This window comes from Sapajus apella, unplaced genomic scaffold, assembly GCF_009761245.1.
Source record: "Sapajus apella isolate SASKATOON/1434 unplaced genomic scaffold, GSC_monkey_1.0 scaffold103, whole genome shotgun sequence".
Lineage (NCBI taxonomy): Eukaryota > Metazoa > Chordata > Mammalia > Primates > Cebidae > Sapajus > Sapajus apella.
In genome coordinates, this window is record NW_022437043.1 from 1,786,749 (window position 1) to 1,800,991 (window position 14,243).

General features: G+C 37.3%; 1 protein-coding gene and 1 pseudogene across 2 annotated transcripts in view; one reads left to right on the forward strand and one right to left on the reverse strand.

Moving 5' to 3' along the window:
* The window catches only part of EFHC2 (EF-hand domain containing 2), a 194,246-nt gene that overhangs the window by 67,854 nt on the left and 112,149 nt on the right, over window positions 1–14,243 (reverse strand). The gene's annotated exons all lie outside the window — the stretch shown is intronic.
* Window positions 6,335–7,783, forward strand: LOC116536739 (annotated as a pseudogene).

Below are 14,243 nucleotides of genomic sequence, written 5' to 3' on the forward strand. Positions count from 1 at the left end.
AGGATAAATGCCCAAAACAAGACAAACCAAAACCAAATAAAACAACAACAAAAAACTGTACCTAGGCATTTCATATTCAAACTGTAAGAAATGAAAGCTAAAGAATCTTGAAAGAAACTACAGGGAAAAAAAATCTTACCCATAGAGAAACAAAGGTAAGAATTACATCTGAATTCTCAGACACCATGCAAGCAAGAAGAGAGTACACTGAAATATTTAAAGTGTTGAGAGAAAAAGACCACCAATCTAAAATTCTGTATCCTTTGAAATTTTTCCTTCAAAAGTGAAGGAGAAATACTTTCTCAGAAAACATGGAAAGAGTTTGTTGTCAGTAGAGCTGACTTGCAAGATATGTTAAAAGAAGCTCTTCAAAGAGAAAGGAATTATCTAGGTAAGAAACTTAGATCAACATAAGGCAAGATAAGAGCATTAGGGAAGTAGTGAATGACGGTAAGTAAAAACTTTTATTTATCTCATTCTTAAATGATGTAACATAAAAGTTTGTTCAAAATAATAGCAACAATGTATTTGATTATGTATGGTTTTACACTTATGTATGCTTGTGTGTAAGTGAAATGAATGACAGCAATGATACAAGAAAAGGGGGAAGGAGTACTTGACTACTAGTGAAGCTAGTATAGTGTTATCGGAAAGTGAACTTATGATATGGTTTGGCTTTGTGTCCCCACCCAAATCTTATGTTGAATTATAATCCCCAGTGTTGGGAGATGAAACTGGTGGGAGGTAATTGCATCATGGGGGTGGATTTCCCTCATGCCGTTCTCGTGATAGTGAGTGGGCTCTCAGGAGATCTGATGGTTTGTAAGCATGTGGCACTTCCCCCCTTGCTGGGGAAGGTTCTTGCTTCCCCTTTACCTTCCGCCACGGCTGTAAATTTCCTGAAGCCTCCCAGTCATATTTCCTGTAAAGCTGGCGAAACTGTGAGACAATTAAACCTCTTTCCTTCATAAATGACCAAGTCTCAGGTAGTTATTCATAGCAGTGTGAGAACGAACGGAAACAATTTGGATTAGTTGTAAATGTATATTGCAAACTCTAGGGCAACCATTAAAAATGATGTCACTCGATGGCATCAAAAATATCAAATATCTAGGGAAAAAATCTAATGAAAGATGTAGAAAACCCCTAAAACAAAACAAAAAACTGATAGTTTCTTACAAAGTTTAAACATACACCTATCATATGATCAAGACATTCAACTCCTATGTGTTTACTCAAGAGAAAGCATACTTCCATTTGGAGGAGGGCAGTTGGAAGTGGGAAGGCAGGGTGATAGAATTGTTTTGAATCTTTATTGTGGTGACAGTTACACAACTCTAGGAATGCATCACAATCAGAATTGTACACCAAAAAAGTGAATCTTATTGTATATGAGTTTAAAATCTTAGAAAAGGAGACCACATGTTCTTTGGATGGAAAACACATCTAAACTCACAAAAGCCTCCACCTCACCTGCCTTAATTCAGGTGAAAGGAAGAGACTCCCTACTATTCTTGCAGATGGAAGATACAAGTACAAAGAATCTCGATGTGCACAAACACACACACACACATATGTGTATATGTGGATATGCATCTATATATATCCACACACATATATTTTTGCACGTGAATTATATGTACGACAAGGGGAGGTCTTCTTTTTATTAAGCAAATAATCTTTTTTTTTTTAACTTGTGATACCTTTTATTTTTATTTTTTATTATACTTTAAGTTCTGGGGTACACGTGCAGATCATGCATACACATGCCATGGTGGTTTCCTGCATTCATCCCCCCGTCATCTACATATTTCTTCTAATGTTATCCCTTCCAAATCCCCCCTCTTCTATCCCTCACCTAGCCCCTCTATCCCCCAACAGGCCCCAGTGCATGATGTTCCCCTAAGGGGAGGTCTTTTAAGATGAGATTCTTCCAAGATGTGGCACGAGATTTCTCTACCCTTGCCATTAAAAAACTGGAAAGCCATGACTTTGAGTCACTAAAGGATATCAAATTGTTCTCTGAATAACCAAAAATTAAATACTTTGCTTGAGTGCAGTACAGTTTTAGTATTTCATTTCCCTGGAATGCATTGGTGCATGCTGTTCCAGTTAATATTGCTTTTTAACAAACAAACGTAAAAACAGCTTAAAACACCCATTTTGCTATTTCCATGGTTTCTGAGGGTCAGCAATTCAGACAGAGTGCAGAAGAATGTCTGAGGCTTTAACTTGGAAAATTCTATAACTAGAGGCTTGAATTATGCATGACAAGGGCCATTAGCTGAGATATCAGCTTGAGCTCCCAGTCGAATTACCACACACATGTAGTTTCTCCATGTAGCCTGGGCTTCTTCATAGCATAGTAGTCTCTAGGTGGCAGGACCTCTTACACATGCAGTAGCTCAGACTCCAAAGGGAACTGTCACACCAGACAATGTGCAACCCGCATCTTTTCTAACTTGGCCTCAGAAGTCACGCAGCATTACTTCTGTCATCTTCTATTGGTTACATGTGAGTCACAAGCCCACTCAAGATTCAAGGGGAGGTGCCAAGATCATACACTGGGGAAAGGATAGTCTCATCAATAAATGGTGCTGGGAAAACTGGATATCCAGATACAAGAGAATGAAATGAGACCCCTATCTCTCACCATATGCAAAAATCAAATCAAAATGAATTAGACTTAAATCTAAGACCTCAAATCATGAAACTACTAAAAGAAAACACTGGGAAACTCTCCAGGACATCAGTCTGGGCAAAGATTTCTTGGGTAATACCCCACAAGCACAGGCAACCAAAGCAAAAATGGACAAATGGGATCATATCAAGTTAAAAAGCATCTGCACAACAAAGGAAACAATCAACAAAGTGAAGAGACAACCCACAGAATGGGAGAAAATATCTGCAAACTACCCATCTGACAAGGGATTAACAACCAGAATATACAAGGAGCTCAAACAACTCTATAGGAAAAAAAAAAAAAACTAATAATACGATTTATAAATGAGCAAAAGATTTGAATACACATTTCTCAGAAGAAGACATACAAATGGCAAACAGGCATATGAAAGGATGCTCAACATCACTGATGATCAGATAAATGCAAATCAAAATTACAATGAGATATTATCTCACCCCAGCTAAAACCCAGGAGACAGGCAATAACAAATGCTGGAGAGGATGTGGAGAAAAGGGAACCCTCGTACACTGTTGGTGGGAATGTAAATTAGTACAACCATTATGGAGAACAGTTTGGAGGTTCCTCAAAAAACTAAAAATAGAGCTACCATATAATATAGCATTCCACTGTTGGGTATATATACCCAAAAGAAAGGAAATCAGTATGTTGAAAAAATATCTGCACTCCTATGTTTGTTGCAGCACTGTTCACAATAGCCAATATTTGGAAGCAGCCTAAGTGTCCATCAACAGATAAGTAAATAAAGAAAATGTGGTACTTGCACACAATGGAGTATTATTCGGCCAGAAAAAAGAATGAGATTTGGTAATTATGTTAAGTGAAATAAGCCAGGCACAGGAAGACAAATATCGCATGTTCTCAATTATTTGTGGGATCTAAAAGTCAAAACAATCAAACCCATGGAGATAGAGAGCAGAAGGATGCTTACCAGAGAATAGAAAGGGTAAGGGGTGAGAGGGGAGGGCAGCAGGTGGGGATGGTTAGTGGGAACAAAAAAAAAAACCAGAATGAATGAATAAGGCCTAGTATTTGATAGCACAGCAAGGTGACTATAGTCAATAATAATTTAATTGCATACTTCAAAATAACTTTAGAGTGTCATTAGATTGTTTGTAACGCAAACGATAAATGCTTAAGGGGATACCCCATTTTCCATGATGTGATTATTATGCATTGCATGCCTTTATCAAAATATCTCAGGTATCCCATAAATATATACACCTACTATGTACCCATAAAAATAAAAAATTGTAAATTTAAAAAGATTCAAGGGGAAATGACATAGCACTATCCCTCAGTAGAGGGGTCAAGTTCACATTACAGGTGAGCATGTTAGATGGGAGATACTGTTGAAGCAATCTTTGGAAAATATAATCTACTATATGTGTGGTACACAGTTTCCTTCAGTTAATAAGATCATTGGTATCTAGCATTCCTCAGTTAACTGGGACATTATTTTGTGAGAATACTTCAATTTTCAAGAAATATGAATGTATTACATAAGGAAACTATTGAAAACTGTAAGATTTGAGAAAACATAAAAGGCTAATATTTTAGATTCCTATGCAAAGGAGAATTTGATATTTTAATAGTCAAAAGTATACCATAGATAAGAAAAAAAAAGTATGGGTAAGACGTCAATAATTGAATAAGAATTTGAAAATTATGAAAACTCTTCCATTTCAAAATTACACTTTAAAGCTCTAGAATTATTTTTTCTTTAATATAAAATATCATGGCCCATAATATAAGAATTTCAAATAAGCATTTTAAAAATTTAAGTAAGATGAACCTTGATCCCTATTTCACACCATATACAAAATTTAATTTGAGATAGGCCATAGACTTAAAAGCAAAAGCTAAAACCATAAAGCTATTAAAGGGAAACATGACTTTGAGCCAGCTGAAGACATCTTAAACAGATCACAAAAATCAACAACCATAAAAGACTGAAAATGTGGACTTGGAAATGTAAACTGATACAACCACTTGGGTAAAAGGTCTGGCAGTTTCTCAAAAAACTAAACATACACTTACTTTATGTATGACCCAGCAATTCCATTCCTAGATATATAACCAAGTGAAATAAAAATGTTTACAAAAATATTTGTGTCAGGAATATTCAGACCAGGTTTTTTCATATTGGCCCCAAATTGAAAACAACCCAGGTATCCATCAGCAGGGGAATGAATCAAAAAATGATGGTATATTCATACAATGGAATGCCACTCAGTAATATAAAGGAATTACTGAAACACTATAATACAAATGAATCTCAAAATCGTACTGAACAAAAGAAGCCACAAAAGAGTATACACTGTATAATTCCATTCATACGAAATTCTAGAACAGGGAAAAACCACCTATAGTTAAGAAAAAGAAAAAGAAAAAAAGCACCTATAGTGGAAAAAAAAAAAAATCAGAACAGTAGTTACTGCTTGAATGGGGGATGTGCACCGAAATTGACTGGGATGGAGCATGAGGGGACTTTCTGGAGTGATGGTAATGTTCTATGTGTTAGTAGGGATTTGGGTTGCACAAGGGTACATTTGTTAAAACTCAGCAAATATATAAAGTTTGTGCATTTTATTGAACATAAATTTTACATCAAAAAAAAAAAAACTAAAACAGTAAGCATGCTAAAATATTTAGAGAGAAGTAACTGATGTCTGTGATATTCTTTGAAGTACACCAAAATTAAGATGGGTTAATAAATGGATATAAGGATGTATAAATGGAGATATGCATGATAAAGCAAATAAAGTAAGAGGTTAATGGTATAATGGTAGATATATGGAGTGCCCACTGTTTAATCTTTCCAAATGTTCTGGATGTTTTAAAATTTTCATAACATGTTAGAGAAAATGAATGGTAAGACTTGCTAATTTGATAGGAATTTGAAAATTATAAAAACTATTTCATCTCAAAACTTAACTTTAAACCTCTGAAACTTTGTAATTGCATAAACATAAAATATTGTGGCCCCTGAAACAAGAATTTTAAGTAAGCACATTACAATTACTTGACTGAAGTCAATAATCAGGGTAGGTAGAGTATCAACTACAACAACCTGTGCCCTGCTCTATGATTCCAAGCCTCTTGACTTTTGCTCAGAACATTCTACCAGCATCTACCATTAGCTCTTTCTGGAAACTGAAGCAAGAAAAAAAAAAAAATGTTCAATAAGCTCTTTGTCCAGGCTTTTTTGTTTTGTTTAGGTTTTATTTAAATAAAATTTTTAAAAATAATTGCTTATTGTAAAAAAAATTAAAAATCAAAGAATAAGGCATACTCTACTAATAGCTTGATGTGTAGCCCACTAGCATTTCTTTAAAGGATATACATTCCTTGAAATATTTATATAAATATACATGCACACACAACTTTTACATTTTTGAAATAAGTAGGATATTAACATACTTCTGGATTTTGCTTTATCTACAAAACAGCACAGCACAAATGTGGTAGCCACCATAGCTGTTCACCAAGATCTGGTTTCCCTATTTCTTCTGAGCACCTGAGTGGTATCTTGTGACTATTGTGACTAGTGCTAGCCAAAATGATATGTATTTCTTTCCAGGTAAGAATTTGTTGTACTGACCCTTCAAAATTCTCTTTCCTTTATGGATGTGACTGGCAACATTCAAGTTAGTAGCTATTCTGTCAGCTTCAGTCTCTGAGTAGCTACTATGAACAAAATTCCCCTGACAACCACAATAGATACATTAAGTCAGCAAACAATAAACCTTTGTTTATTTAATTCCCTGAGATTAAGGGGTTGTTGTTACTGCAGCATTACTTAGCCAATCCTGACTGATACATCAAACATTTTTTCTGGTATGCATATGTGGTCTACCTCATTCTTTCTAATGGCTAAAAAATATTGTCTTAAATTAGTGCAATAGAATATATCTAACTATTTCCCTATTGTTGAGCATTTTATTTTTCCAAATGTTTACTAAAGTTTGCTGCAATAAATATTGTGCATGCACATATACATATAGTTATCAATTCACCTGTCTAAATTTTTCCAAATAAAAAATTTCTACACAGGCAATTACCAAGTAAAAGAATCTAAACATTAGACACATTCTGCTGATTGCCCTCCAAAATGCTGAACCAATTTAAACTCCTATCAATGGAAAATAAGAGTCCCTGTTACCCGACATGTTCCCCTGGAGTCAGTTATATTATTTTTTTTAAATGTTGCCAATATAGTAAGTGGAAATAATATTTCATTATTGTTTCAGCTTGTGTCATTATTGGGCATCTTTTCATAGGTTCAAAGACTATTTGTATTTCTTCTGTGAATTGTCTATTCCTGTCTTTGACCCATATTTTTCTGTTGATTTTATACAAATTCTTAAGTACTTAATGTTAATCCCCTGGTTCTTGTACTTAGTTTCTCTCTTTTTTTTCTTTCCATCCGCCATCTCCAATGGAGCCACCGCTGAAATGCAGATTTTTGTGAAAACCCTTATGGGGAAGACCATCACCCTCGCGGCTGAACCTTCGGATACGATAGAAAATGTAAAGTCCAAGATCCAGGATAAGGAAGGAATTCCTTGTGATCAGCAAAGGCTGATCTTTGCTGGCAAGCAACTGGAAGATGGATGTACTTTGTCTGACTACAACATTCAAAAGGAGTCTATTCTTCATCTTGTGTTGAGACTTCGTGGTGGTGCTAAGAAAAGGAAGAAGTCCTACACCACTCCCAAGAAGAATAAGCACAAGAGAAAGATTAAGCTGGCTGTCCCGAAATATTATAAGGTGGGTGAGAACGGCAAAATTAGCTGCTTTCATCAAGACTGCCCTTCTTGATGGGGAGGAAGGCAGCAAATCACACTGCCACGTGTGTACCTATGCAACAATCTTGCATGTTCTTCACATGTACCCCAAAACCAAAATGCAATTAAAAAAAAATTAAAAAAAAAAGACTGCCCTTCTGAGAATATGGTGCTGGAGTATTTATCGCAAACCACTTTGACAGACGTTATTGTGGCAAATGTTGTCTGACTTACTGCTTCAACAAACCAGAAGACAAGTAACTGCATGAGTTAATAAAATACATAAACTAAATATATATATATATATATATATATATATATATAGTTAAAGACTATTTGTATATATGTGTTCATATATATATATATATATATAATCTTAGTCTGTCCCTTGTCTTTTAAGTTTGTGGTATCTTTTGTATAGAGAGATATAAAATTTTTCTATAGTCAATATAATCTTTCCTTTATGGCTTTTGGAAACTGTGCTCCACCACAAAATAAGTGTATAAAAGCATTTTCTAGTCAACTGTCACCAAAATCTTTATTAATAATCCATTCTTTCTCCACTGATTTGAAATGTTCTCTATACCCTATACAAAAGTTCATAAAAATGGGTTTTTTATGGACTCTACACTGTATTTCACTGATATTTTTGTTTCTCTGCTAGAAAATGTTTTCAATGTATGTAAATCATATACCTTTCTAGTATCTACATTTTAATATTCTTTTCAACATTTTATTGTATATTCTTAATCTATTATTCTTCTTGAAGGAGCTTCATAATCAGTCAATTTATCTCCCCTAACCCTGTTTAACAAAACAAAATCTAACAACAGCAACAGCAAAAACCTACTGTGTAATTCTGATGGGAATTGCTTGAAATCTATAGATTAATTTGGAAAATTAGAATTTTCACAATATTGTCTTCCCATTCAGAGATATCATAAAGTTTAAAAAACTGCATTCATTTTAGTCTTAATGTTTCTTGTCCAATTTATTCCCAGATATATCGTTTTTGTTGCTACAACAAATAGTTTTCCCCTTTTTAGAACACTTCCTAAGTAGTTATTGCTGATATAAAGTAAAGCTATTGTTCTGTATATAGCTTTCTTATATTTAGCTACTTTCCTGAATACTCTTAATAGTGCCAACCATTTCAAAATTGATTGCTTTGGATTTTCCAAGTATACAATCATATTTGAGTTCTAATTTTAAAAAATCAGTCTTCAGTTCTATTTTGAACTATTTATCCAGTGACTCCTAAATGCCTATTTCCACAGTACCTACAGTAACAAACTAATGGAATTGTATGTCTGGTAAGTACCTTATAATGATCTAATCCAAGAATTACCTAGTCTAGTACCTACTTGGGTAGGTATGTAAGATAAATAGGAGAAGGTGCCCTGGTGTGAGACAATAAGGACTTGTAGAGATTGAGAGGAAATGCAGAGAACAGGCTCTACCTAAAGAGGACAAGTGCCATTCACCCCCAAAAGATTGTTGCCATGGAGAAATGAGGGTCCAATTTCTATTTTCCAAGAAGCACCAGATATATATTTTCTTATGTTTAAACTCTTAATTTTAAAAACATTAAACAAAAGCCAAACAAAATATAACTGCCAGCTTTCAACCTATAAACCTGTATTTAATCCAATACCTTCATTTAAGGCAATGGAAACTCAGAAAGGTTCATCAGAGATTGCAAAAGTAGCCAAGTGTAAGTATTGGCGAGACTGGCTCCCAATATATCAATGTGGGTTTAAGATCTCTCAAAGTGATCAAGTGGTTGGTGAAAGAGAAAGAGAGACAGGAAAAAGTTTTCTTTAAAGCTGGGTCCAGGGGATATGCCACAAAAAGCTGCTCCATGGATGTCTGACATTCCCCTGAAAACCTCAGTTTTTTATTGTGCTCTTTCAATAGGGGAGGGGGAGTGAAGTTACACAAAGTTCCAGTGACAATTATACAAAAAGAATATATTTGCAAAAACTGGTGCACAAAAATCACAACGTGGTATTATAAAAGCAGAACAATGTAAAGATAACTTTCTGTGGGTCAGCATAGAAACCATACACTTTAGCAAGAGTACAGCTGAAACATAAACTTATTATCAGCAAGAACATATTGGGCTCACAGCTACACGGGGAACAGGATCTGACACAGGACAACCAGCCTGACCACAAAGCTCCAAGAGGAGGGGGCCTCCATGAAGGCTGGAGGAGCAGTGGGAGAAGAAAGACTTTTACATCCTTATCTCAACCACAGAGACAGACGCCTCTCATGTGTCTGTTTATAGGCTTTCCATAAGGGCTCGCATCCCCTTTCCAGGGCCCTAATCAATATGGCTTTCCTGGGAAAGGAATCCAGGTAATAAGCCTCTCTATTATACGTCCGTTTACAGGCTTTCTGAAATGAGAAGCCTATTACGCACTGTCATCTCTCTTCGGCAGTCAAGTTGTATGGTCAGTCCCTTTCACAGAGTTCCTGTTTTTACCAGAGCAGTTCAGCAGAGCCAGAGTTACAAGCTGCAGCTCAGCAGAGCCAAAGTTACAAGTTTCATCTCAGCATTTCACATTATCCTTCATTTTCTCAAATATCATCGATACAGCAAATAACAACCATCACAAAGCAAATAACTCATTTCGGAGAAACCAAATTCTAAGAGAATTTACAGTTTAAAAATTAACAACAATTTCTTCTTGTTCTTTCAGATAGCTTGGGTTTTGCCAATTCCTCCAGAAGCTTGGAGTTGCTCAGTCACCACAGAGGGGTTCAGGGTATTCCCAGCGTGTACAGGAGGGCTTTGCATCTTACTTAGCTCCTTGGTGAGTCAAAACAATATTTTCAAAGTACTAACACTAGGTAGGTTCTTTGCATGGTTTGGTTACAAAGACTTTAGTCCCTGATGCCAACATACAATTGTGTTCCCTGTTTGGCTCATGTTGGTTTGGATTTAGTATCCCTGCAGTATTCATGGCAAATGAAGAGGGTACCTTTTGTTTATTTTATTTTCCCCAGCTTTATTAAAGTATAATTGACAATTAAAAATTGTTTATATTTACAGCACATAATGTGATGATTTGATATACATATACATTTAGAAATAATTAACTCAAGCTAAGTCACATATCTACCATTTCACACGCTTATTGTTTTGTGGTGAGAACATTTAAGAGCTACTCTCTTAGCAATTCAAGTATATAATACATCATTATTCACTATAGTCACCATGATGTACAATAGATCTCCAGAACTCCAGAACTTATTCATCCTGTCTAACTGAAACTTTCTACAAAAGCTATCTTTTAAATAGTTTTTATTTAATGTGGGGAAATTCCCACATTAAGTTCCCTACCACCCCAACATAGAGGTCAGAGCTCAATTTCCCAGACTTCCTTGCAGTTAGAAATATGCCTGTGACCCAGGCTCTCTACCAATCAGGGGAGCTTACTTAAGACTGTGCCTCAGAAGGAATCAACAGAAGAAAAGCAGCTCAGGGCGGGCCATGTTTGATGTCAAAGGAGCTCAGCCTTCAGGGGTGGTAAAGGATGATTGCCAGAAGTGGTGGTAGTTATGGCTGTGGTAAAATCAGGTTCTTGGCAGCAATGCAAGTGCAGCAATGAGTCATGGGTGGTGGCAGTGGTAACAGAGGTCATTTTCTCATCAGACAAGTTCTACAGCCCTGTTTTGGGCACCGTTCCTATAGTTCAGCCTTAAGCCTGTTTCTCCAGCCCTTCCAAAGACACTGTGAACTACCCAGGCTCCTTTTAATAAATTCTTTTCTTTTGCTTTACTAGCCAGAGAGAATATTCCTGTTTAAAACTAAGCCCTCACCAATACAAACACCACCAGCAGCCAGTGACAGAATCAAATCAAAGGTCTCCATCTTTTTGATTCCCAGGCCAGCATTCTTTCTACAACATCGCATTACTTACATTTAACGCTTTTAGGAAGGTTCAAAATGCTGTTTTCAAAAATATATATTGAGATTTCCATTTTGAAGACAGGCTATGAATACTGTCAAAGAATCTATTTGGTTCATTATAAGAACTTACGTTTAGCCAGGCGCGGTGGCTCACGCCTGTAATCCCAGCACTTTGGGAGGCCGAGGCGGGTGGATCACGAGGTCAAGAGATCGAGACCATCCTGGTCAACATGGTGAAACCCCGTCTCTACTAAAACTACAAAAAATCAGCTGGGCATGGTGGCGCGTGCCTGGGCATGGCGGCGCGTGCCTGTAATCCCAGCTACTCGGGAGGCTGAGGCAGGAGAATTGCCTGAACCCAGGAGGCGGAGGTTGCGGTGAGCCGAAATCGCGCCATTGCACTCCAGCCTGGGTAACAAGAGTGAACTTCTTTCTCAAAAAAAAAAAAAAAAAAAGAACTTACGTTTGAGTGCCTTGGGATTTTACTTGTCTTTGCTTTTGCTTTTGTTCATATAGATTCATGGACTAGTGGCTTCCTTAAAAAATACTAGACTGCTTACAATAGAAACACCAATAACAATGTACACTGAGTAGTCTAAATAAAAATAGAGCAAAACCATATAAAGGGAGAGATAATTGTCCTAGATAAATCAGGATGAGACCATTACCATGTTCTAAGCACTAAATTTACAATCTGCTTCTGTGAAGTAAAGGACAGCAATAGGGTGGATTATATTAATGTTTCCATGCCTTGGTCCACCAACATGATGCTTATTATTTTCCATCTTCAAGGCCTACAAGTTTTTAGAGTTTCTCTTTCAACCTCATTTATTAAAGAATGTTTTGAATGACCCCCACCATGAGAAAATATAAAGCTTATTGAAATACTAAAAACAGGATGTAGATTGCTATTACTGTTGTTATGACACCAGTTTGCAACTATTGGGATAAAGCATTTTCACTTTCTGAGTATGCACTGTGCACTAATCAGCTACAATAAGAATTTTACATACCAGTATCAAATGTATTCATCACAACAGCTATGTCCTATGTATTACTGTCCCCATTTTACAGAGGAAAAAATTATTCAGCAGCCTCCCGAAGGCCAAGAAGCTGGGAAACAAGAGAGTCAAGAGCTGGATCTGTGTTTGCCAACTCCAAAACCAGTGATAAGAACTATTTCTGTTATATTACCTCTTTTAGAAAGAATTTTAGTTTTGCAAGAGAGAAAATTTCCTCGAGGTTCTAAATCTTAGAAGGAATTTATTGCATGGATGTTCACAGGAGAGCTACTAACCCTATAATTGATAATGGGGGCCTGAAGAAGAACCCTGTAATAATTCACTATGTTCATTGAGACCTGATACACTGGGTTCTGGAGGTATCTGGAAAAGCCAAAAGAGTGAAACAGGCATGGGCCCTGCCCTCTGACAGCTTCCCCAGGTGGGGAGAAGCGATAAGCACACAGCTAACCAAATACACACTGGCTACATGGGGCCAGGTGTTGTCTCTGATGGGTAGATCAAGGCTCGGGGAGGTGACCAGAGAGATGGGCTGACCACATCTTCCTTGGCATTGAGCTCTCAGTGCTGCTACTGCTGCTGCTTGTGGTTCAGAGTCCAGGGCCCTCAGTGGGAAGCTCCACCCTGCCCATGTTCCCAACTACCTGAAATAGTAGGCCTGCCAAGCTTAGTCCCTGCCCTGCTCCCTGCTAAAATCTGCCCACCACTGCCACCAGATATTTATCTCAAGGCTCTGAGAAAGGTTCTCTGTACTCTCTTGGATAAGGATCAGCAGGCAAATCTGATAGACCATGCCAAAAAGATCCTAGAGAGGATCAATGAAACAGAAGCAGAAGTGAACTCCCACAAGGCAAAAGAGAGATGTTCCCTACCCAAATAAAACATTAAAAAAAAAAAAATCCCTACTTCTGTTTCCTGATGGATGCCTGTTCCCGCATTCCATCAGGTGTGTTCTGAGGCAAATATCTCTGGGAGGTCCGCACATGAGTCCATTATCAACCATGGCACCTTATACAGAGGTAGTTTATTAGCTCCTATCCTCAAGGTTTTCCTGAGAGGAGACGCACGTCTCTGAGAAGAAGGGCAATGCCGGGGGCTTGGACCACTGCCCAGAGCAGCAGATCTGGGCCCTGAAGCCCCAGATATATGATGAGAGTGCCAGGTTTCTAAGCAGGAGAGAGTCAGGGCCACAGGGACCAGGTCCATAGGCCTATGCTGCAATCCTGCCTTTGCCTGCCTCTGTTGTTCTCTACCATCTCAATGCACAAATTTGAAAAGAGAGTATTTTACAAAAATATTATAAACTTACATTTTCAGAGTTTCCAGTTGTCAGAGCCTAGAAGGGACCTCAGAGACCAATATATGAACAAAAGAGTGAGATGCAGGTAGGTGAAGTGAGTTGCCCAAGTCACTTGGCTAGTGAAGATCAGGCCTAGCTTCTCTTTACTTCCCTAAGTGAGAGCCAGATGGCCCTTCCCTGGTACAAGGTAATCAATTATTTACTTGATTGATGCAAGCTTTAGACTGAACATTCCTTTAGAAATAGGATCATTCATTAAATTATTCAGCAAACATCTATTGCACTTGGCAGGAGCTGATGTGGAGGCGGGGAAGCAAACAAGTAACAACTCGACAGGAGGCTACCCGTGGACAATAGGTGTAAAGCGTTTAGCACAGTGCTTGGCCCCCAGTAAGTGCTCAATAAATGGTGGCTTCTACAAAAGTATTCTTCGAGTGAAATGGAAACATGGGGAGAGAGGTGGGCAAAGTCACGTGATACACTGATGCAAGGTTAAGAGCAGAGGAATGAT